Here is a 23,640-nt window from a genome sequence, read left to right as displayed (position 1 = left end):
TTTAGTCATCATTTTGCCTGACCATGACAGATTGGTTTATTGTGGTCACTCGGAGATGATCTAATTTGAGCACAGTTCCGCTATCTTAACATGCCACTATTATAATGTATTCATGGTTTGATATAGAAGAGGAAGGGAGGATGAATAACTATACGCCAGATCATTAATTCTTCTGTTCACATTTCATTGATCAAAACAATGCACATGGTGATGTCTAACTTCAAGGGATTGGCATGATAATCCTTGAGTGTGCCCAGATGAAAGGGAGAGGAAAAAATATCAAACAATAATAACATCTCCACCACGGTGTAGATCTCATTATAATTGCTATTTCAAGTTTCTTTTTAATGGCTTAGTTATTCACTGCTAGGCATTTTAGACCATGACATCTGGCTGTCATGAAACTTCGAATCAATATTTGCTAGAGAATATACAGGTGTCTTTAAATTTTTAGTATTTTCTTCTGTTGCCTTCTCATATAAATGGTGACTTTGCCAGGTAAAGAATACTTCGTTTAAATATTTATTCCACAAATCTTATTTTGATTCAGCCTGGTTTTTTTGTTTGCATACTGGAAAAAAAAAATCTGTGTTTTCACCTGGATGTTTGTAATATTCTTTACATTTGAATTGTAGTAATTTGACTATAGCAAATTGTGTTGTGTATTGAAATTGACTAAATTTTCCTGAAACACTCTGATCCCTTTTAAATTCAGACCAGGTTCTTCATGTCATTATATTTTCTTTCCTTTTCCAGCATTTCTACCCACATTTGTTGGCTGCTATAGCCATTTGAAAAGCAAGGATATTATGCCCATCAGGGTTTTAAGATCTTCTATGTTAAGCTCCTAGTTACGTTGGCTATGTTCCTTGAGCTTAAAATATTCCCATCTTTAATCACACATAATTGAGGAAACAGCTAAAGAAACTCAGTAATTTCTGAATGAACCAATTTTGATGCAGCATCAATGTTGCATTCATAATTTTCTTATCTAAAGCAAAATGCTGAAAAAAGTAACGTTAAATCTTTTAATGACACCTATATATTGACCAAAATTTTTAGAATTATACTTTCTGTATTTGTCAATATGCTCTGATTATAGATTTATTCTTCATCCTTTTAAATCCCTTATTTCATTAATAAATATTGGACCTTTAGAGTCTAATGGTAAAGTTGAGTAATCCGACTGTGACCTGTACTTCCCATTGATTAGAACTCTAAAAACCAGAAGTACTATGTGACCCTGCAACCCCACTATGGGATATATCTCCAAAAGAAAGGAAATCAGTATACGGAAGAGATATCTGCATTTCCACGTTTATCGCAGCACTATTCATGATAGCAAAGATATGGAATGAACGTAAGTATCCATTGATGAATGAATGGATAAAGAAAATGTGACATATTTACACAAGGGAATATTATTCTGCCATAAAAAAAGAATAAAATCCTGTCATTTACAACAGTGTGGGTGGAACTAGAAGACATTTTGTCAAGTGAAATAAGCCTGGCACGGAAAGACAAATATCACCTGTTCTCATTCACATGTGGGAGATACAAAAGTTGATCTCATGGAGGTAGAGAGTAGAATAACAGTTGCCAGAGGCCAAGAAAGGTAGTGAGGTGAGAAGAATTAAAAGGAGGTGGTTAATGGGAAAAGAAAATGCAGTTTGAGGGAATAAGATCTAGTTCGGGGCAGCACAATGAGGCAACTATAGTCAACAATAATTAATTCATTGTCTATTTCAAAATAGTCAGAAGAGTGGAATTGAAATATTCCCAACACAAAGAAATGATAAGTGCTTGAAGTGATTACACCCCAATAACCCTGACATGATTATGACACATTGTATGCTTGTATTAAAATATCACATGCACCCCATAAATATGCACAACTATTATGCATCCGTAAAATGTAAAATAAAATATGTGTACAAAATATCAAAAACAACTGGCTGAAAACCTGAAAAGCAAATGCTAGCACATGGATGGAGGAGGGAGGTCAAAAACTAGAAAAATGATTATCCTGGTAGCAGTTCCCTGTTTTCCCTTACCTGTCATCTGGAACTGACAGAGGCAAACTTTCTTTTGTTTCTCTCTCTTTTTTTTCCCTCTCCCAATCTTGCACTGAGGTCAGCCCCAGTCGTAGAGCTGAACTGCCTCAGCAATGCAGCCTGTGCTGATACAGATACCTGAGACTCAGAGAATGAAAACCTCTTCCATATAGAAGAACCAGGAAAAGGAGTGTTGTTTTGTAAAGTGTGTTAGAAGTTCCTCATTTTTTTTTTCTTTTTCTATTCTGACTCCCTGACTCCAGGCCTGTCCTTGACCTGAAGCTTCCCAGTCACAACAACCAGGCACCAAAGACCTTGAGAGAAAATCAGTTCTTTTTTGTTGCTGTTTTTGAGACGGAGTCTCGCTCCGTCACCCAGGCTGGAGTCCGGTGGTGGCGCCATCTCGGCTCACTGCAAGCTCCGCCTCCCGGGTTCCCGCCATTCTCCTGCCTCAGCCTCCGGAGTAGCTGGGACTACAGGCGCCGCCACCACGCCCGGCTAGTTTTTTTTTTTTTTTTTTTTTTTTTTTTTTTTTTGTTTTTTTTTTTGGTATTTTTTTTAGTAGAGACAGGGTTTCACCGTGTTAGCCAGGATGGTCTCGATCTCCTGACCTCGTGATCCGCCCGTCTCGGCCTCCCAAAGTGCTGGGATTACAGGCTTGAGCCACCGCGCCTGGCCGAGAAAATCAGTTCTTCATTTTCGAATAACCGGGGGGATGAGTGAAGAATGTGGAGCATTTCAATTTTTTCTCTTTTCTCACAAAGCTTTTTTTGTATGTAAGGGAAAAGGAGGTGTTTTTTTCATCTCCTTTCCAACTCTAAAATTCCAAAATATTAGCATTACCCTTTAATTATCACTAAATCTATGCTTTAAAATAATTTGAGTTTTTAACTGTCTTTCGAGGTTGAACTCTTTAAGGATATTTACCACAATTCCTTATCCAGACAATGGTGATTTTCAGTGTAGTTCTCTTTCATCTGCAACCCTATGTCCCAAGTCTGTTCTCATATGTATTCTCAAAGACCTTTCCGTCTTCCAAGTGTTCAATTCTTGGCATTTGGGCTTTTGCTTTAACACATCAAGGTGTATTTATTTATGTGTCAATAATTTAGAGAACTTTGGCTGTGTAACAACAAAAATGTCTGGATAATGTAATATCTACTCAACACTGGGATGATACTTTTATGCCAATCATAGGTATGTGAAAAATGCTCATAAAATTTAGTTGATATATAAATAATGTCAACTGAAATATTTCCTCAAGTATATCAGCAAGGATGAAGCATTTTGTATTCCAACTTGGTATTCCAATTGAAAATAAATGTGAGATAGATAAGAAGGCCAAACATGACTGTATGGATATTTGATGTCCATTTAATATCTTTTCACAAGGATGGGTGTTTTAATCAACTTGAAAATTACCCTTCAAAGAACTTGAGTTTAAATTGTTAGGCTGGTAGGTCATATTTTAATGCAATGTGACTTGAATGATAACATTTAATTTCATGGAAAACATGACACAGTGTGACTGGTCAACTCTGCTTTAGCTAGATACAGAGCATATATTGCTTTTAAGGATTTAACATTATATTTTTATAAGCCAAAATGATTTGAATTATCTGAATCTAAGCTTGTTCAAAGCTTCTTAAAAGGCCACTTCTAATATAATCGCTTATTCACACATAGTTTTCTGTTGAATATGTTCTAGTTGGGAATCATTTTAATTAGCTTTTTGATAAAAGATTACATATTTTGGAAAAAACTATCATAAAATATTTATTTTAATTTTTACTTGTATATACTTACCATATAGACATACCTTTCAATCTACTAAAGGAAATATGAGGGGTAACTTTCCATTCTGTCTCTATTCATATGTCTTTCCTCAATTTATAAAAAGTAAACTTTCATCCACTTTGGACACCCTATTAAAGGTAGAGACATGCCCTATTCTGGTGCCCTCTGTTGGTCAAGATTCTTCTGTTAAATGTTGCCAATTACATGGAGCTTTTTTGGAGACGTCTGCATTGATGGTGTTAGGCAATGAGTGATCCCAGCATGGATGACAAGGTCATGGTCGGCCTTGTACACTGAAATCTCCCAATTGTACAGCCCCAGACCAAGGAGAGAAAGAAGTTCAGTTTGACATCATGTCCAAAGCAGTTCAAAATCCAGCTTTTTCAGATTGATACTTTGTACCCTGAGTGACTTTTCTTTATATTTCTCTGCTAGTTCAGGACTTGGAAGTGAGAACAGCCTTCTGGCTTTAAAATCTACACTTTTTCACCTCTGAGTCATGAGCCCAGCCCTATAACACATGCTGTAAGGAAAACCTGGGAGGGCAAAACCCTCTTACATATCTAAACATTGGTAGTCTAAGGAATTAGATTATTATTTTCAAATTAAACATATTTGCCTATTATTAGTGGAGTCTTTATGTTTTTCCACAAATAAACGTTTTTCTTATTAGAGTGGAAAATTCTAGTGATACAGACTTACATTCTGGTGAATGGCGGGTCTCGCTTTGGTCCTGCGGGTGACTGTTGCAAACTTGGACAGATAAGTACCCTCATGGTCTAACCCCACATTCTGGTGAATTTTATTTTTAGATTAACATCCAAGTTTATGATGAAAGGTTACACTATTTCATATGCTTACTTCCTGCCGCCAGGAATCTCTCAGGGTTGAGGGGTAACCATGTCAAGGCAAATTTCTAGTGCTGCTGTGTAGCCAAAATGTCATCTTATTATCACTTTTTTGAATAGTACCTAATCTAGATTTTACTTCTCAGTGAATCAAAATAAATGCCCAGTATCATAGCTTTTTTAAATGGCGCATTTGCTTTATTTTTTAATTGATAAATAAAATTCTACACATGTATTGTGCACAATACGCTGCTTTAAAATACACATACATTGTGGAATGGCTAAATCAAGCTAATTAACATATGCATTATCTCACTTTTTTGTGGTGAGAACGCTTGAAATCAACTCTATTGGCAATTTTCAAGAATAAAATATATTGTTATTAACTATAGTCTTCATGTTGTACTATAGGTCTCTTGAACTTATTTCTTCTCTCTAAATTTTTGTGTCCTTTTGCCAACGTTTCTCTTTTTATTTATTATTATTATTTTTTTGAGACGGAGTCTTTGCTCTGTCGCCCAGGTTGGAGAGCGGTGGCGCCATCTCGGCTCCCTGCAAGCTCCTCCTCCCGGGTTCACGCCATTCTCCTGCCTCAGCCTCCCGAGTAGCTGGGACTACAGGCGCCGCCACCACACCCGGCTAGCCAGCCGGGATGATCTTGATCTCCTGACCTCGTGATCTGCCCACCTTGGCCTCCCAAAGTGCTGGGATTACAGGCGTAAGCCACCGCACCCAGCCTTTTCCCAACATTTCTAACATCCACCAGCCCATCCCCTGGTAACCATTACTCTACTCTGTACTTCCATGAGTTCAACTTGTTTAGAATAATAGCTTTTTTGAATCTAATTCTGAACACTGAAGATGAATTGATTGATGAATATACTATGGTAAAATTAGAAGCATGGTATTGTGATTTGTGGGCACAGTTGAGGGCATTAATAAATATTATAAAAGACTTAAAAGACGACAACATTTGAGCTGGACTTTAATAAGTAAGAGTACCTAAGTAAAACTGTAAAACTTAATATTTGGAAACATAACAAGTATTTATTATTGAGAGCCTACAGTTTGTGGGAGACAGCCCAAGAGCTGAAAGAACCAAACTTATTAACAGTTTAAAAGATATTGATAAGTTTTGTTGTCTATATCACTTTAAAATTAATAACTATTTTCATTACCTCACAAGACACATGTTTAGTTTCCATGATAAGCTGTGAACAAAATAGACAAAAGCACTAATGATCATTACTAACTTAAGAAAAAATCATGGTAACTAACATCTTTTGAGAATTTAATATGTCTCAGACATTTTATTATAGATTTTTTTTGGTGTCCTTCAAAGGCCCTTTTTAGTCGGTGTGATGGCAAATTTTATCTGTCAACTTGTCTGTGCCATGGGGTGCCCAGATATTTCATCAAACATTATTTTGGGTGTTTCTGTGAGAGTATTTTGGGTGAGATTGATATTTAAATCAGTGAACCTTGAGTAAAGCAGATTGTCTTCCATAATGTTGGTGGTCCTCATTCAATCAGTTGAGCTGATTATAATGAAAAGATTGGCCTTAGAGCTAGAGAGAATTCTCCAGCAGACTGCCTTCAGACTTCACCTGCAACATCAGCTCTTCCTAGTTCTACAGTAGACTGCCTTTTGACTTGAACTGGAACATAGGTTCTCCTTTGTCTTCAGCCTGCCAGCTCACAATGAAAATTTTGAATTTGTCAACGTCCATAATCCCATGAACCCATTTCTTATAATAAATCTTGTGCTATATATATCCATTCCGTGGGTTCTGATACAGTAGGTTTATATTAGTAATTTTATAGATAAGAAAACTGCAACTTAGAGATGTTATGTAACTTGCCCAAAGTTGCAGAGCAATAAGCCTGAACCAAAAATTAAAATGAAAGTAGTTTGATGCCAGAACCAATACATTAGGTTCTACTGAGATTAAATTCAATACCAAATAGTATAAAGTCTGACAGTGGTTGAAAATCAATAGCATTAAGTATAAGATGGAGCCAGTGGGCTTAACATGAAACTTTAAACTATTTTCTTTAAGTTCTATGCAAGTCGATATAAAATGACGATGCTGACAAAAAGAAAGTATTTGTAACTTGTAGAATTGTAGTGGTAAAATGGAGAGTATTGGTCAGGTGCAGTGGCTCATACCTGTAATTCTAGCACTTTGTGGGGCCAAGGCAGGAGGATCACCTGAGGTCAGGAGTTTGAGACCAGCCTGGCCAACATGACAAAACCCTGTCTCTACTAAAAATACAAAAATTAGCTAGGAGTACTGGTGGGCACCTGTAATCCCAGCTACTTGGGAGGCTGAGGCTACCCGAGAGGTGGAGGTTGCAGTGAGTCAAGATCGCACGATTGCACTCCAGCCTGGGAAACAGCAAGACTCCATCTCACACACACACAGAAAATACAGAGTATTTTTTGTCTTTTCTTCACTTACCCATTAATTCATTATGTTCACAAATATGTTTTGAGCCTCTCCTAAGAGATATGTACATAGAAACAGAAGTGGATAAGAGGAACAAGGTTGCTGCCTCCATGAAGTTTATGATCTATAAGCTTAATGGAAACATATGCAAGGTAAATATAAAAGAAAAGCATTGAACTGATCAGAAGTTTAATGATCATTGAGAATATAACACATAGGGACTAATTTAGATTAGAAACTCACAGATATCACAGATATCTTCTCTGCAGGTGGTGCATTAAAATAGAAACTTAATATTTAGCAAAAATTAATCAAACAGGAAATTTGATGGGGGAAAAGAGGGATGTATAGGGAAGAGGAGGAGAGGAGTACACACTGCAGAAGAGTGTAATCCCTTTAAATTTATGTGCAGAAAAGGATTGAATATATTTTCGTTTCTGAAAGAACTGGGACAAAAATATTCTGGATTTTATGTCCTTTTATTGACTTTTATCATGAAGGTGGCATCAAAATTGGAATTTCATTATTTGATATACAGGGAGGCTCCATTGATAATGGTCATTGAATTCTGGGGCACTAGATGACATCATGACAATTTTCTGGAAGCCAAATAATAGTCTTTATCAACAGAATTGAAATGCTAATTTTACACCCTTGGGAAGGGGTAAACTGTGCTTTCTGATGTGCATTCACTGACTAATTAATTGAGGACACAGAGAGGAGATCGACTAGGAGGGCCATATATGACCTAATAGCTGCCCCTCCCAAATCTTTCTTTACAACAATTACGACCTTCCCTCACCTCCTGTCTCTGTTTTGCTCCTAATTAACTCCTACAAAATGCAAATTCTCTAGGAAATTCTCCCTAACCCAACCTCTGTGTTTGAATGCATATGTTTTCTGTTCTCCTATTGTATCTTAAACATTTTATTTCCACACTAGCATTAGATTGTAATTACCATTTTACACGTTATTTCTCCTACCAACGAACTCATTGAGGTCAAGTAAAATAAAGCTAAACCAAACTTATTTCACAGTGGCATTAAGAAAAGATTTATATAAAGTAGGAAGCATGATCAAAGGACAAAAACCTAGGAACTAATAGATGTGTTAAGTTTCAAGTTTCAGGCTTTTAAAAAACACATTTCTGAGTAACAAATATTTTACAAATGTAGTCATACCTTTGCCAGAATGACAATCTAGAAAAATATGTGGCCGTGGATTCAAATGCAAAGTAATACTTTACTTAAATTTTAATTTTAGGATTCAGTTAAAAATACATATGATTTTTACCCAATTTTCCAGTATTGTATACCATTTTAACTACTTTCTTAAATAGTAATATTCAATCTAATATAATACAGCATGACTAATTGCTTGAAACCTATTGTTTTGTTTAATTTAATTTAATTTAGGAGAGCTAAATAATTAAACATGAGGCCAAAGTATGTAAGAAAGTGGCAGTCTTTTTATTGCAAATATGCACACACTCTCGGGCGAGGTTCAACAATACATTTGAAAAATAAAAGTAAGTTAATTTTACTAAAAAGAAATAGCCTTGATATATTACAAAGTGTATTTAGACAGACAAAATATTAAATGCATGGTTTGTTGTCTTTTTGCTCATAGTGAAGATTTCCTTTCTTGTAAGGGTCCCCAAGAAATATTATCTTGGTTTCTCAGAATACAAAATAACAGATCACTTGGACTCGGGAAGGGGAACATCACACACCCAGGCCTATTATGGGGAGGGGGGAGGGGGAGGGATTGCATTGGGAGTTATACCTGATGTAAATGACGAGTTGATGGATGCTAACGAGTTGATGGGTGCAGCACACCAACATGGCACAAGTATACATATGTAACAAACCTGCATATTATGCACATGTACCCTAGAACTTAAAGTATAATAATAAAAAAATAAAAATAAAAAAGTACAAAAAAATAAAAACAGTTGACTAATGTGTGTAACAGAACAATTTTATTCATATGGTATGAAAGAACCAGCCTTTTTAGTATGTGGATGTCACAAAGTGCTGGGGGGAAATTCAGCCATCTTCTCACTTTCTACTTTTTTCTAATCTATTAAAATTCTTCCAGATTGCCTGTTGCAACTACAGCTGTGAGCCTGTGATTGTCACTAGACCGAAATGTAAATAGACTTTACCATTGAGCATATACATGGAGAATGAGTAAAGGTTCATTCCCACCTTGCCCAGAACAGTACACAGACATAACAGTTTTATTTGATGCTATTAAGGCTAGTGGGAAATGTCTAAATGTCAAGCCAATTTCTATCAATGAGTACTAAACAACTGCGTTTTAAATTAGGATTAAGTTTGCTATTGAAGAGAAATATTGATTGAGATTCTGATGCTATACAATTTTTAATCTTGAGCTTAACAAGCATTTTTTAAACCATATTTGCATATACAAATGAAAATCTACAGGTAAATATTAATATTTAACTGGAGATTTATTTTATATATCCCTTACTTGAAAATATTGACATAATTTAAAATAAAATATAATCATTTATTCTGATAATGTTCAATAGACTTACTGATATATTAAATGATGATGATAATAATAATGATTCAAATTAGTTTGATTGAGAAAATCAGTTTAAGTGGAGAACAATCTGGACAAATAAATCATGAAATTTTATGTTCACATAATTTCCCTTTTGTTTCCTACATTTTGACCAGAAATATGACTGAATAAAAACATATAATAAATGTCAACAGAAAAACAATTTTATGAATGTTGAAACCTACATTGCTTTTATAAGATAAATGAAATATACAGGTCATAGTAATTTACTGAATTCATTGGTGTGCTGTCATTAAGCCCTTATTCTCTTTATCTATGAGTGGTGCTTTATAATTTCAAATAATTTTTCAGCTTTTATTTACTTATTTTCTCAAGAAATTCATGATGATATTAGCCAAACATCATTACTCTCATTTTACAGAATAGGAAGCTAAATTAGAGTCAATTACCTAAGTCATAAATGACCCACCTAGAGCAATGGCACTGCTTTTTAAAAAATGCCAACATAGTGTTTATTTCATTATATTGTACTGTGTCTTAAACAGAATATTTTCAATGATAAATTTTGTAATTGTATTGCAATGGTGCCAAGGAGTATGCTGATGATTCGTATCATTATATTTTCAAATATACCATTTGAAAAAATGTATAACTATATTTTGATACTCAGGTTCTCTCTCAAGCTCACTAATGTGTTTCCACTTTTTTATTTTAAGCAGATTTTTGAAAGTGTAGGAAAAACTGAATAGGTCAAGAAGTAGCACATTTTTATATGATAAAAATTAAAAGCTTACTTTTTGCTCATAGAAATATCATTTAATAAAATATTGCCATATCTATTCCAAAATATACTAATTGATGTAATAAAATAATACTAGTCATCTTTATTTTGGAAGAATAATATTGCAGATTAATTGTCCAAAATATTTGACTATATAAATAACTTTTTTTTTTTTTGTTTCTATCTTTTTTTTTTTTTTTTTTTAAGAAACAGAGTCCTGCTTTGTCATTCAGGCTGCAGGGCAGTTTGACAATCATGGTCACTGCAACCTCAACATTCTGGGCTCAATGGATCCTCCCACCTCAGCCTCCCAAGTAGCTGGGACTATAGGTTTGCACCACCGTGCCAGGCTAATTTTTGTATATTTCATAGAGACCACGTTTTGCCATGTTGCCCAGGCTGGTGTTGAACTCCTAGACTCAAGCCCACCCATCTCGGCCTCCCAAACTGCTGGGATTACAAGCATTAGCCATTGCAACCTGCCCAAATAACTTTTACATAAGCAATTTTGTTTATGGATCTCAGGATTTAAAATGATTCTATGTGTTTTAATAATGTTGACAGATTGCATCATGTAGCTGATAATATTACTTTACAGTTCATCTTTGTATCCAAAGTCTACCCAAAGACTAACCACTTTCTAATTATTACTACAAAGACGTCATGAAATGTGAGTGGTAGTACTGTAAAAAGGTATTACTGCCTGTACACTTCTGTAAAAACAGAAGGCCTCCCAAATATACAAATGCCATCATCTCCGACAAAACTATGAAAAAAGGAGACTCCTGGCAAGTTATTCAGTTCATCGAAATGATGCAGGATTTTTCTTGGTCACTTTGCCGGCCAGGAACCTCCACAGCTGGTGATGTCCCTGCTTGGGCCTCCCTTGGCCCCCAGGCCTGCCGCAAGAGGCGCCCTGTCCACTCCACCTGCTGGGCCACGCCTGGCCTGGGTCCCGCACTGGCTGCTGCGTGCCGGAGCTCACCTGTGTTAAAACGTGTACCCATGTTCTGCAGTTCCCGAATTCTTCTGCCGCATCCAAGAAGAATGAGATTATGCTAAAAATTGAAGGAGGAGGAGAGCAGAAAAGAATTTTATTGAGTGACGGAACAGCTCTCAGCTGAGAGGGGATGCGGGGGCGGTCCCCCACCTCAAGTTGGGTGGTCTCACTGAGTATGACTGGGTCAGGGGCTTTTACGGACTCAGAATGGGGGAGTACATGATGATTGGATTGTGAGTATGAAAAAAAAAAAAAAGCTAAAACAAAGACGCCGCTCAAAGATAGGCACAGCAGTGTTAAAAATAAATAAAAAAATAAAAAATAAAAAAATAAAAAAGCAATTAGGGAAGGGTAGTTATGTGTAAAATAGGTGAAGGGTGAGGATCGATCAGAGGAAAGTGCACCAAACAAGAAGGGAGGTTCACAATCTGGTCCGTGGATTTATCTGAGACTTGTAACTTGGCTTTCAGGTTTTAAACTGTCTTTACTTTGAAGGTGAGGTCTCATCAGGGACCCGCCCCTCCTGCCGCTATTATAACCACTTCAATGAATCATTTACAACATACATGGTATGGTGAGATCATCCCCAGGTCCCAAACAGTGAGCACCCAACATAAAAAGCAATTGGACTGTTTTTGATTATTAAAATATAGATTTTATTTTTTTGATTTGTATCATCTGTGTTTGATTTAAAAGTATAATTTGATAACTAAAAAAAAGGTTTAATAGAAATGTCACCAATATTGTCTCCAGAATTAGATAAGTAGTTTTAAAGGAGGTAACTAAAGTAATTTTAACAAGATGACATTTACAATCTACAATGAGAAAGAAATACAAATATTTATGAACTAAATAGCACAGCCTTTGTACTCATAATGCATGCATGGCAGAGGAAAGGCTTAAGACTGAATTGATAGAAATACCATAGAAACAGGAATTGTTAACTATCCTTTGTCAACCTATAGCAAATTAAGTAGAACTAAAGCAAGTATGAAGAAGATTAGAAAATTAATTTTTACCAGTGGATATAAACTGACTCTTCTAACTGGAAAAAGAGGCTATAAATGGAAAATTGATTGAGTGTCAGATTTCAAGAATACCCTCAAACTCTCAGAGCATTTTATATAAAGCCAGTCTAATATTAATGACAAAACATCATTAGAGTGCGGTTTACATTGTAACACTTTGTGATTCCATTTGAATGTTTCAAATGCAGGCGAAACTAATCTGTATTTTCAAAAGTCTGAAATATTTGTCATTGGAGTGGGATAGTAATAGGAAGGAAAATGTGGGGGCGTCTGTAGTTGTGATTACTTTCCGATTCTTGATCTGGATGGTACTACATGTGCCTGCTCTCTGTGTAATAATATCAGCATTATTGCAATTAGAAATTGTGTCCTTGGCCGGGCGCGGTGGCTCAAGCCTGTAATCCCAGCACTTTGGGAGGCCGAGGCAGGTGGATCACGAGGTCAGGAGATTGAGACTATCCTGGCTAACATGGTGAAACCCCGTCTCTACTAAAAATACAAACAAACAAACAAACAAACAAAAAAAAAACTAGCCGGGCGTGGTGGCGGGCGCCTGTAGTCTCAGCTACTCGGGAGGCTGAGGTGGGAGAATGGCGGGAACCCGGGAGGCGGAGCTTGCAGTGAGCCGAGATCCGGCCACTGCACTCCAGCCTGGGCGACAGAGCGAGACTCCGTCTCAAAAAAAAAAAAAAAAAAAAAAAATTGTGTCCTTGTCTCTACCTATGATACACTTCTCTAAAAGTCTATTGAAATATAAAATCAGGAAATCTAATTGGTAAACAAGTATATAGCTTTTTAAATTAAATGTTAGTTAATACAATTCTATAGTACTATTAAAAATGACATGGAAATAATAATTCAAAACAATACAAGTAATTAATAAAATTCTTTCAATTTATAGGTCAAGAAAACTACCACAGGATCATCTCCAAACATATTTAAAAAGTATTTGTTTTACTTGGTTACATATTTTTGTTTAAAAATAGTCAGCTCATATATGTAGAGAAAGAGTAGTTTACAACTCTTTTCTTGGATTTAAAGAAGATAATTACCTTGAAATATATATTATGTTCATGTTTCGAAAGTCAATTTTGTAATAAAATGATAATTTTTAATCAAACAATCTGATCACAAAAAATTACGGACAAAATGTTTGAATCTGAAAAAATATCATCTTAAAAAAACAAATGAAGATAACCAGAATACTTCTGAGAAAAATATTCAAAGCAGATATCAGAATTCAAATTTGGATGCTGAAAACTTTAGAGATTGTCTACAGCAAATAATCTGATTTTATATAATTAGAGAAAACATGAAAATGATGTTAGTGTAACCTATAAGTTATTTGGAAAACAACAAATTGGAAATTTTACCTTGTTCTACAATAAAACAAATGCTAGTCAAAGTTTTAAATCTGAAAACAAAACCACACAATAAAATGCAATTATACTTATATAATGTAAAAAAATTATTGTCATGAAGGACAAAGATCCAGCATCAGTGCAGTCCTTGCTGATAAACTTTACCATGCTTTAGAAAAATTAAAAAATATGTATTTTGAAAAAAATTACAGAATATGTGTAACTGTAACATACAAAGATCTAATAGAAATCAAAATGAAGAATAAACAACTTTAGGAAAATTATTGATTTTCATGTGAAATTAATTTACACAAACTCAAGGATAGGAAAATAAATCTCTTAAGAGTAGACAGTAGAAGTTGTGCAATCTCACTGAAAATTAAGAAAAAGAGAATTTCAAAACATGTTAATTTTTTTACCTATCAAACTGGAAAAGGTTTGATAACACTCATTTTTCTTAATGGTTTAAAGGTGGTGCATTTTCATACCTGTGGTTGATATTATAAATTGGAGCATTTGACAACTTGCTAAAAAATTTAAAATGTATATATTTTTAAAACCAGAAATGACTTGCTGTCAATTGACTAGTTATACAGAAAAGCACACTAAAATATATTTGTGAGTTTAGTCATTGAAATGTTAGTCGTAATAAAAGAAAAATCTGAAGACAGTATAAAAATTCATGGATGAATCAATTGTCATATAAACTATAAAACATAGCCAATAGAATAATATACAGATTTAAATACAAAAGCAGAATTATATGTGGCAACAAAATATTTCCAATAAATGAACTGCAAATTAATGTGTATGACTTCATTTATGTATGTGTTCAATACATACAGAAATAATGAGGCAATTAATCTGACATTTGCTTTTATTTCAGAAAAATATTGTTGTCATTAGGACATTTTGTGTTGAAAGTCTGGGAGTTTAAAAAAAGAAAAATTTTCTTTTTGTTTTACTGTCTTCCTATAGAACCGAAATATATTACCAGTACCTGATATGTAAGCTAGGTTTCAAATGATATAGGAAAAACATAATAAAATTATAAAACCTAAATCATTTATCCATCGGAGTTTACACTTCATATATTTGACTTTCTGCTCCTTTCTCTGCAAGTCTAACTTAATGGTTTTATAATATGTATTTCCTAATATAGATATGGCTGGAAATCATATATATTCTTTTTACATTTTAAGATTATAGATAACATTGCAGTGGACACCTTTGTAATACATCACAGAATCCATCTCTCACGTTTGAAGAGAAAAAGACCTATATTAATAATATGTTTTAAAGTAGTTGGAATATTTCCCAAATTGATTTTCAGTATTTACAGTGTTTGTAACTTGCATTTCCTTAAAATAGCAAAACATACTCCCAGGTAGCAATCATTCTGTATATAAAATTGTACATTTCATACATACTAAATAAAGTTAAAAGGTCACAAAAATAAAATTGTATTCAGTAGAAATTGAGAGACAAACATATCATTTTATATTATTGCTCCCTACAATTCCATATCCCAGGGATAAATAATATAAATAGTGTGCCTTATTTCTTGACATTTTTCTCATATATATATCTTTTACATGAAATATAATTATTTATATTAGTATATTCTTATTTTAAGTGCTGACAATATAGGTACAAAATATACTTAATATCTCATTATTTTTCTTTTAATTTTTGGAACATTTTGTGAATTTGTGATCCTTTTCCTATGTTTAATATTCTTTAAGATTTATTTATATGTCAGTTACCTGAGTTATTTTACTTATAAATTTGCAGAAATACTTTGTGTTAGGTTTTTTTTTTGTTTGTTTAATTTGTTGTCTTCATTTACTGTTCCTGTCCATTACCCCACAGAGGTTCTAATACTTATAACCTGGGCAAGCAACACTACTGATAAGTAAAGTACAAGAAACTCTGTCATCTAAACAGTTTTTGATTGGCTCCTTCTGTGTGAGATTTTAACTAGTTTGTAGTTATACTTAGCATACCTACTGTGTTATTTCATTAACTTTTGTTTATGCTTTTTTTTCTTTGAGACAGAGTCTAGCTCTGTTGCTGAGCCTGGAGTGCAGCGACACAATCTCCGCTCACTGCAACCTCCACCTCCCGGGTTCAAGAGATTCTCCTGCCTCAGCCTCCTGAGTAGCTAGGATTACAGGCACGTGCCACCATGCCCAGCTAATTTTGTATTTTGAACACAGACAAGGTTTCACCATATTGGCCAGGATGGTCTTGATCTTCTGATCTCTTGATCTCCTGATCTCATGATCCACCCACCTCAGCCTCCCAAAGTGCTGGAATTACAGGCATGAGCCACCGCGCCCGGCCTGTTTATGCTTTTTCTCCCCATAATTACTTCCTGTACTTTAGAATTAAGAATCAACTTCATCTAAAGAGTGTCAAGACCATCTAAACTGATGCTCCATATTTCATAGACACTTCTGTGTCACTACTTTGTAGTTGCAGTCATGAGATATGCTTTCATATTTTCAACATACTTAAGCTTAAAAGTGGAATTCAGTATAAGGGAGAAGGCAGGGTATGAAGTAATTATTTTGGAATCAGTGGCAATAATTTAGGCTAATACCAATGTTGCTAAATTATATCAAAAAATCATTGTTTCATCATATGTGTGAGAGGAATCTGAATGAAATAATTAGAGTTCATAGTAAGAGAACACAAGCCCCTATATCAGTTTAGCATATACTATAACTAGTATATTGCTGCATTTCAAGAATATTGCCATTATTGTGTGTCCAATTCTTCAAATACATTACACGGGTAAACATTTCGGTCTTAAAAGTATTGAATACCTTTACTGAAATGGCACACCTTAAAGACATACGTATTTATTTGGAAAATCATGTTGATAGTTCTTCTAATATTCTGAGTGACAGAGAGGTTTTAAGAGTTAGGCTTGTATTAAAAGAGATTTAGTATTAATATTAGAAGAGATTCTTGCCATTGCTTAATGTGGTTAGAATCACCACAGCTGCCCAAGTCACACGTATATACATCCATGCAGGCACACACACACTTATACAATCTCAAAGGTTATTTTAACAAGCAAACAGGCAACAATGCTGACCTAAGTGAAGTAATGCTGCTTAAATACTTACACTGTCAATTTGAACTAACTAGGATTTCAAATTGAATTAAAGTATCTGTTGTTTATGTTTTACTCTCACGGGGAATTGTTTACTTACTAGAAAAATACCCTTTATCAAATCTGTCATGGTTTTATGACGTACTTACTTTCAACCCTTTCCATATACACTTCTGAAAATTCAGATATGTGGTTCATAGAGCATTACCATGTGCTGGTAATAATAGGCTTATATTAGAGCAAACACACACACACTTTTAATTTTTGAAGTAACTCATTTTAAATTGTTTTCCTATAAGTTATAATAATTTCAAATATTTTCATCGCAATTATAAATAAAATTTTAAATTCCTTAAAGGTTATGTATATCAATGCCATAGGTTAAAACAGGATTTTGCAGTAGGTTAAAATAGAATTTTGCATTGGTTAAATAGAATTTGGGATATGTAGTTTATAGGTTTTAAGCCTTCAATTTGAAGAACATCAAGAAGGTACACAAAAACAAGAAACATTCATCGCAAGGACAAAAGTAATTTACTTCTGTTGTGCATCAGTGCATCAAAAAACTAGAGTCAGGCTGAAACTTTACAGACAACAATGCACTTCAATGCCAATGATCTTGCTAAAAAATTTGTGAAAAAGGAAGCCAAAATAATTTTCTCCTCCCGCACCCTTGTTTCCCCTATATTGCCTTACTTTGTTATAGATAAATAAGAATGTACAATGGAGAGGAATGAATGGCCTGTTTCACCTTGTATTTTGGAATTCCTACAGTTTAAGAAATCACATTGGTTCCTCCAGTATAGAAAGGTCTACAGATTTCATTTTTTATGACTCATTTAACTGACTCCAATAAGTTACCAAATACTATTCATTTTTGTTTATTTCTTTCGAGAAATAATTAATGAGAAATCAAAATAAAAACCTAAGCCCCCTCCCAACCAACTGAATGGGCAAGGCCCCAGAGAAACTTTACAAACTGAGTTCCCAGCCCTGACAGGACAGGAGGTCAAGACGGTCCTCGTTCTACTCCCTCCGGCCATCAGGATTTTTTTCCTAAGAGTTGAACGGAAACCGGCCCTTTGGGAAGTCTTGCTCCACCACTGATTTCTAGACCTGCTCCTGTGGGGTGACGCTGCCCCTTCCTTTATGCAGTTTCAACGCAGCAAAGGACGAGCTTTCCTTCCTGATGAGAGTCTTGACCATGGACGGGCTCTCAGCAGCTTCTGGAAGCTGCACTCTTAGTGCCCGTGTGTCGTCTGCTTCACCTTTTGATACATACAGTTGAACTGTTATACAGTTAAATGTTAAATCTCCACCCCAAATGGAGCATGCTGTCCCCTCATGAATATTCATAGCTCCTCCTATAACCTGTTGAATATGAATACTTAGCCAGCTCTTTCAGTATAAACTCCTGTTTCATTTTTCCTCATCTGAAACAACTGCTTTTTGGTTTTATCAGGAAGCTCTGCTTCCTGCCTGCAGGTTGTGATTACCTTTTTAAGAAATAAGGTCTCCTTTCTAAATTTAGAGATTTTGTGACTTTTTCCATTGATATTAGCAATAGCTAATTAGTATAATATGACCTATTCAGATTCATAAGAATACTTTCTACTAATACTTTTTTGAAAGGATGTTAGTGGAGTTGACTTGGCACTGACAAGGTTTTGACTCTGATAAGTAGATAAGAATTTAGTCCATTTACTAAGTAAACGTAATTCAGAACTTCTATTATTATACTGCTGGGGGAAAAAAAAAAGAAAGAAAGGAAAAAGAAAAGAAAAGAAAATCACATTATTTTTATATTCTGGTATTGTTGATCTGAGGAAAGTGAATAACACCTGTAAAACTATAGAGAAATACCTTAAGTAAAGAGGTTATTCACATATATACACTTTGATCAAGAGCAGTGGCTCACGTCTATAATCCCAGAACTTCACTGAGGAGGGCGAATCACTTGAGCTCAGAATTAGAGACCTGACTGATCAACATGGCAAAACCCTGTCTTTACAAAAAAACACAAAAGTTAAAAATAAAATAGTTGGATTTTGTGGTGAGTGCCTGTGGTCCCAGCTAATTGGGAGGCTGAGGCATGAGAATTGCTTGACGCCTGGACGCAGAGACTGCAGTGAGCTAAGATCATGACACTGCACTCCAGCCTGGGGCCACAAAGGAAGACCCTGTCTCAAACAAACAAACAAACAAAACCCCACCATATACATACTTACTAAATGTTAGCTTTTTCTCCTAATTCTAAAATTATTTTTTCCTGATTTTGCTGTTGAATTTTTTCAATAGATCACGGGTTTCTGGGAATTTTCATAATTGTAATTTTTTCAAGGAAACCTTCATATTTACCTTATCTTTGTTCTTCCAGAGATAGTGTGTCTGGCACCTAGCTGATGTTCAAAAAACTGTTGGGGGCTGGGTGTGGTGGCTTATGTCTATAATTCCAGTGCTCTGGGAGGTTGGAGGAAGAGGGTCGCTTGAGGCCGAGAGTTTGAGGCCAGCCTGGGAAACAAAGTGAGACCCTGTCTCTACAAAAATAAACTATAAAATTAGATGGGTGACAGACGTCTGTCGTCCTAGATAGTTGAGAGGCTGAGGCAGAAGGATGGCTTGACCCCAGGAGTTGGAAGCTACAGTGAGCTATGATCACACCACTGCACTCTGGGCTGAGTGACAGAATGACACTCTGTCTCTCTTTCTCAAATAAATAAATCAATAAATAACTTACTGTTGAACTCAACAAACCTAATTTATATGACAAAATGCAGTTCCCCCTGTATTTCTTTAGCCCATTTCTTCACACAAATATTCAGTATGCTTTTTAAATTAAACTGGAATAAGTAACATGAGAGTTGCTCAGACGTTTAGTGTATAGTGCTCATAATTATTATGCAATCCTTGTCATCATGAGCAAATAGTGCTTTAGTTGTCACTTTTAATTTTGTATTTGATTTTTAACATACTATAAGATTCTAGTTATTGTGTTTGGTCTCCAAATGTATGAAATATGACTTTAGAATTAATCTATGTTCAGCTACTAGTAATAAAAAAAGTCAGTCATTGACAGGTAGGAGTTGGATATCTTTTGATGTAAAGAGTATTTTTTATAAAGAATATTTTATATCCAAATAATTGAAAGGTTACCATTTGCTTCAGAATCTGGGGTATTTAATTTTGTTGTAATTCAGAATAACATAGTATATCAATGTATTGCACTAATTGCATATTTAGCAATATATTCATTTAAATGATTTAAATAACTTATATAATTAGAAAATTTATTGAAATTATAGGTCATATACAATTTGGGTTACAATGTAATTTAATTTTTGCATCAGGATTATAATATTTTTACAAATGTATCTGTAAGACATATTTACTTGCAAGTATGGGAAAGTTTAACAAACTTCGGTTGATTTTTTGTTATCTTGAATGTTCAGGCTAGTGGATTTTCTTTTAAAAAGAATTCAACTTGACAGGAGCATATTGTGCCACTGGAAGAAGTGATTAATCCTTATATTCATGGATTAGTAAAATGCCAAAGTGAAAACTTGTCATAAATACTAAGCTTAGCCAGGTTAATTTTCTTTTCATCCTAAGATAGGGAAAAAACTGTCTTAGAAATTATTACCTTGGTTGTATGTGTAGATATATTTCTTTGAGTTTTTAGCTCTATCTCTATTCTAGAAATAAATATTTCTCTCAAATAGGTATACATTTTATTTTTTATTTTTCTTCCATAGATTTGACTCTCAAAATGAAATATTTTAAATAAAATGCACATACTGTAGTAGCATCCCTCTATGTTTCAGTTTTGGTTACAATCATTTTTGTTTTCAAGTAAAATAATATGTCAAGGGTATTTATTCTCATGTCACTGATTTCAAATATGAATAATGCCCAAATGATAGACTTTATAAGTAATATGGTGTCATTTGCATTGCATGGAATAGCAATTTATATTATACTACTAGTTTTGTATTTCCCTTGTAAACTTATTTTCTATTTAAATATGCAATTTAAAATATGCTATGAAAATATATTATTTTTGTTTTTTGAGACAGAGTCTCACTCTGTCACCCAGGCTGGAGTGCAGTGGTGTGATCTAGGCTCACTGCAATCTCTGCCCCCCAGGTTCAAGTCAGTCTTCTGCCTCAGCCTCCTGAGTAGCCTCAGCCTCCTGAGTAGCTGAGACTACAGGCACGCACCACCATGCCCAGCTAATGTTTGTATTTTTAGTAGAGATGGGGTTTCACCATATTGGCTAGGTTGGTCTCGAACTCCCGACCTCATGATCCGCCCACTTTGGCTCCCAAAGTGCTGGGATTACAGGCATGACACACTGCACCCAGCAGATAATGTAATTTTTAAGTGAACATTTAAATGTGCAACAATGCAAATAATGTGCAGGTCAAGGAACAAATCAGATAAAGTAAGGTGAATTATTAACTGTGATAAATTACCAAAATAAAAGAAATTCTGTTTACAATGAATGTTAAACTTTGTAAACATTTAAAAACATTGTGCATTCTCGTTTATCTGCGGAACCTAAAAATTAAAACAATTAAACTCATAGAGATAGAGAGAAGGATGATTACCAGAGAGAGGAAAGGATAATGGGTAGGGGAAGGGAGGAAAGGATAATGGGTGGGGGAAGGGAGATGGTTAATTAGCACAAAACAGAAGAATAAAGAAGACCTGGTATTTACTAGCACAACAGTGTGACTGTAATAAAAAATAACTTAATTGTATATTTTAAAATAATTAAAAGAGTATAATTGGGTTGTTTGAAACACAAAGATAAATGCTTAAAGTAATGGATATCCTGTTTACCTTGATGTTATTATTACACATTGCATGCCTGTATCAAAATCTCAAAGTTTTGGGGGTGCCAAAAAAGAGAGATTTTGTATTCAAACTTCATTAGGTTGAGCCATGTAAAATTGCCATTTTATAGAACAAAAATTTTGAAATACTTCACCTAATTCAAGATAATAATTCACAAAAACATAGCATTGAAATGTATCTTTCTGGTTTCTCTTTAAATCCTGGTTCACTCCTACAAGCAAAGTATATTCTATGTATTGAGATCATCTCCAAAGATAGTAGTTTAAAATTTTTATATATCAGAATAAAATACATATGACAATGAAATATAAGAGTAACATACTTGTGTACTTGGACAATAGATGACTATGTTATTACAGAGGATTGAGTTGCTATCTATAAAGTCATTATATTTTAGATCTAGGAAAGATGATATGTCATTCAAATAATGTGTCTTTCAAATAAGAAATGACATTTAGAGAAGGACTAGCTTGTTCGAGCTTGCACAAATAACACCTGAGAGTATAGTCCTTGTCTTCTGGTTCCCCGTCTTAATGTGGATTTTCCAGTGGAATTTAGCACTGTTTGTTATATGGCTTCTGAAGTAAAACTTGCTTAAGTGGAGCAAGGACGTGACTGCAGAAAGTCTATTATAAGAAGTAATCAATAAGGGGAAAACAAAAAGTCCTGATGGGTACAGGAGCCTAAGAGCAGAACTAACAACCACATACTTTAAGTATGGCAATTCTAGGCAATTTCAGTGAAACACTGAGCTAGAAGAGGAATCCAGTCTGAGGTCTTCGGTAGCAGATGCTGGGAGCATCAGTTAAGGAAAGAGGCAAAGTTAGAAAAATGACTAACACGAAGTTCTGGGTTTGGACCAAAGACAAAAGTAACTGAGTGATTGGAGAATTTGTTTCTGAGAAAAAGGAGTGAAGCAGCCAGGAATTATGGAATGTGAGATTAAGAAATCTGATTTGAGAACCTACCATCAGACAGTCATTGTGAAACATTAAAGTCCACTGGTTGTGGGGTAGGAATAATAGATATTTTCTTTTTAGACTGGGAAATATATTAATATAGAATAAATTCTTATGGTTAAATGCCCTTCGACAGCTTCTAGGCTTGTATTAGAATGGTGGGGGCCATATTGTAAAGTCAGTGTTCCTTCAAGATGCTTCCAGGACGAGAAAGAAAAAATTTGATAATCAAACCTATGAATACATTCTGCTTTTTTTGAAAGCCACATGGGGATTAGAATCCCCTTCTTTGCTCCCCATGATAGTTTGATTTTTCTCTCCAATATTTCACATATTTCTCTCTCCTCTGCATTAGATTCAGATGTTTCATGTTGTCTTCTCTTACAGACTACCAAACTATTTAGGATACTTTAGTATCTCCTATAGGAAATAACATAGTTTTTTTACAGTCAATAAAACTGTATTAGTTTATTTATTATCATGTGACATCATGATATTTGTACCTATCTCAAAATTATTGTATTAAGTAACGTAGGTTAAATGGCTTTGAAATTTGTTCTTACTTGGAGTGGAAATAAGTTCTATGATTTTTTTTTTTTTTTTTTTGTCTGTGCTTACAATGAGATAGGTTCTATTTGAAGTGCTTTACATTGCTTAACCCACTTAATCCCCTCAATAATCCAATGGCACAGGTACAATTATTATTCCCATTTGCTAGCTGAGGAAATGAGGTATAAAAAAATCAAAATTCTCTTGGTATAGTACTTATATAGCTATTTACATTGATGTAGATATGCCAGAGGAGTATTGTAATTTGCAATGACATTG

Source organism: Papio anubis, chromosome 3 (assembly GCF_008728515.1).
Source record: "Papio anubis isolate 15944 chromosome 3, Panubis1.0, whole genome shotgun sequence".
NCBI classification, from domain to species: domain Eukaryota; kingdom Metazoa; phylum Chordata; class Mammalia; order Primates; family Cercopithecidae; genus Papio; species Papio anubis.
The sequence above is the reverse complement of the archived record's forward strand: the minus strand, read 5'-3'. Positions refer to the sequence as shown.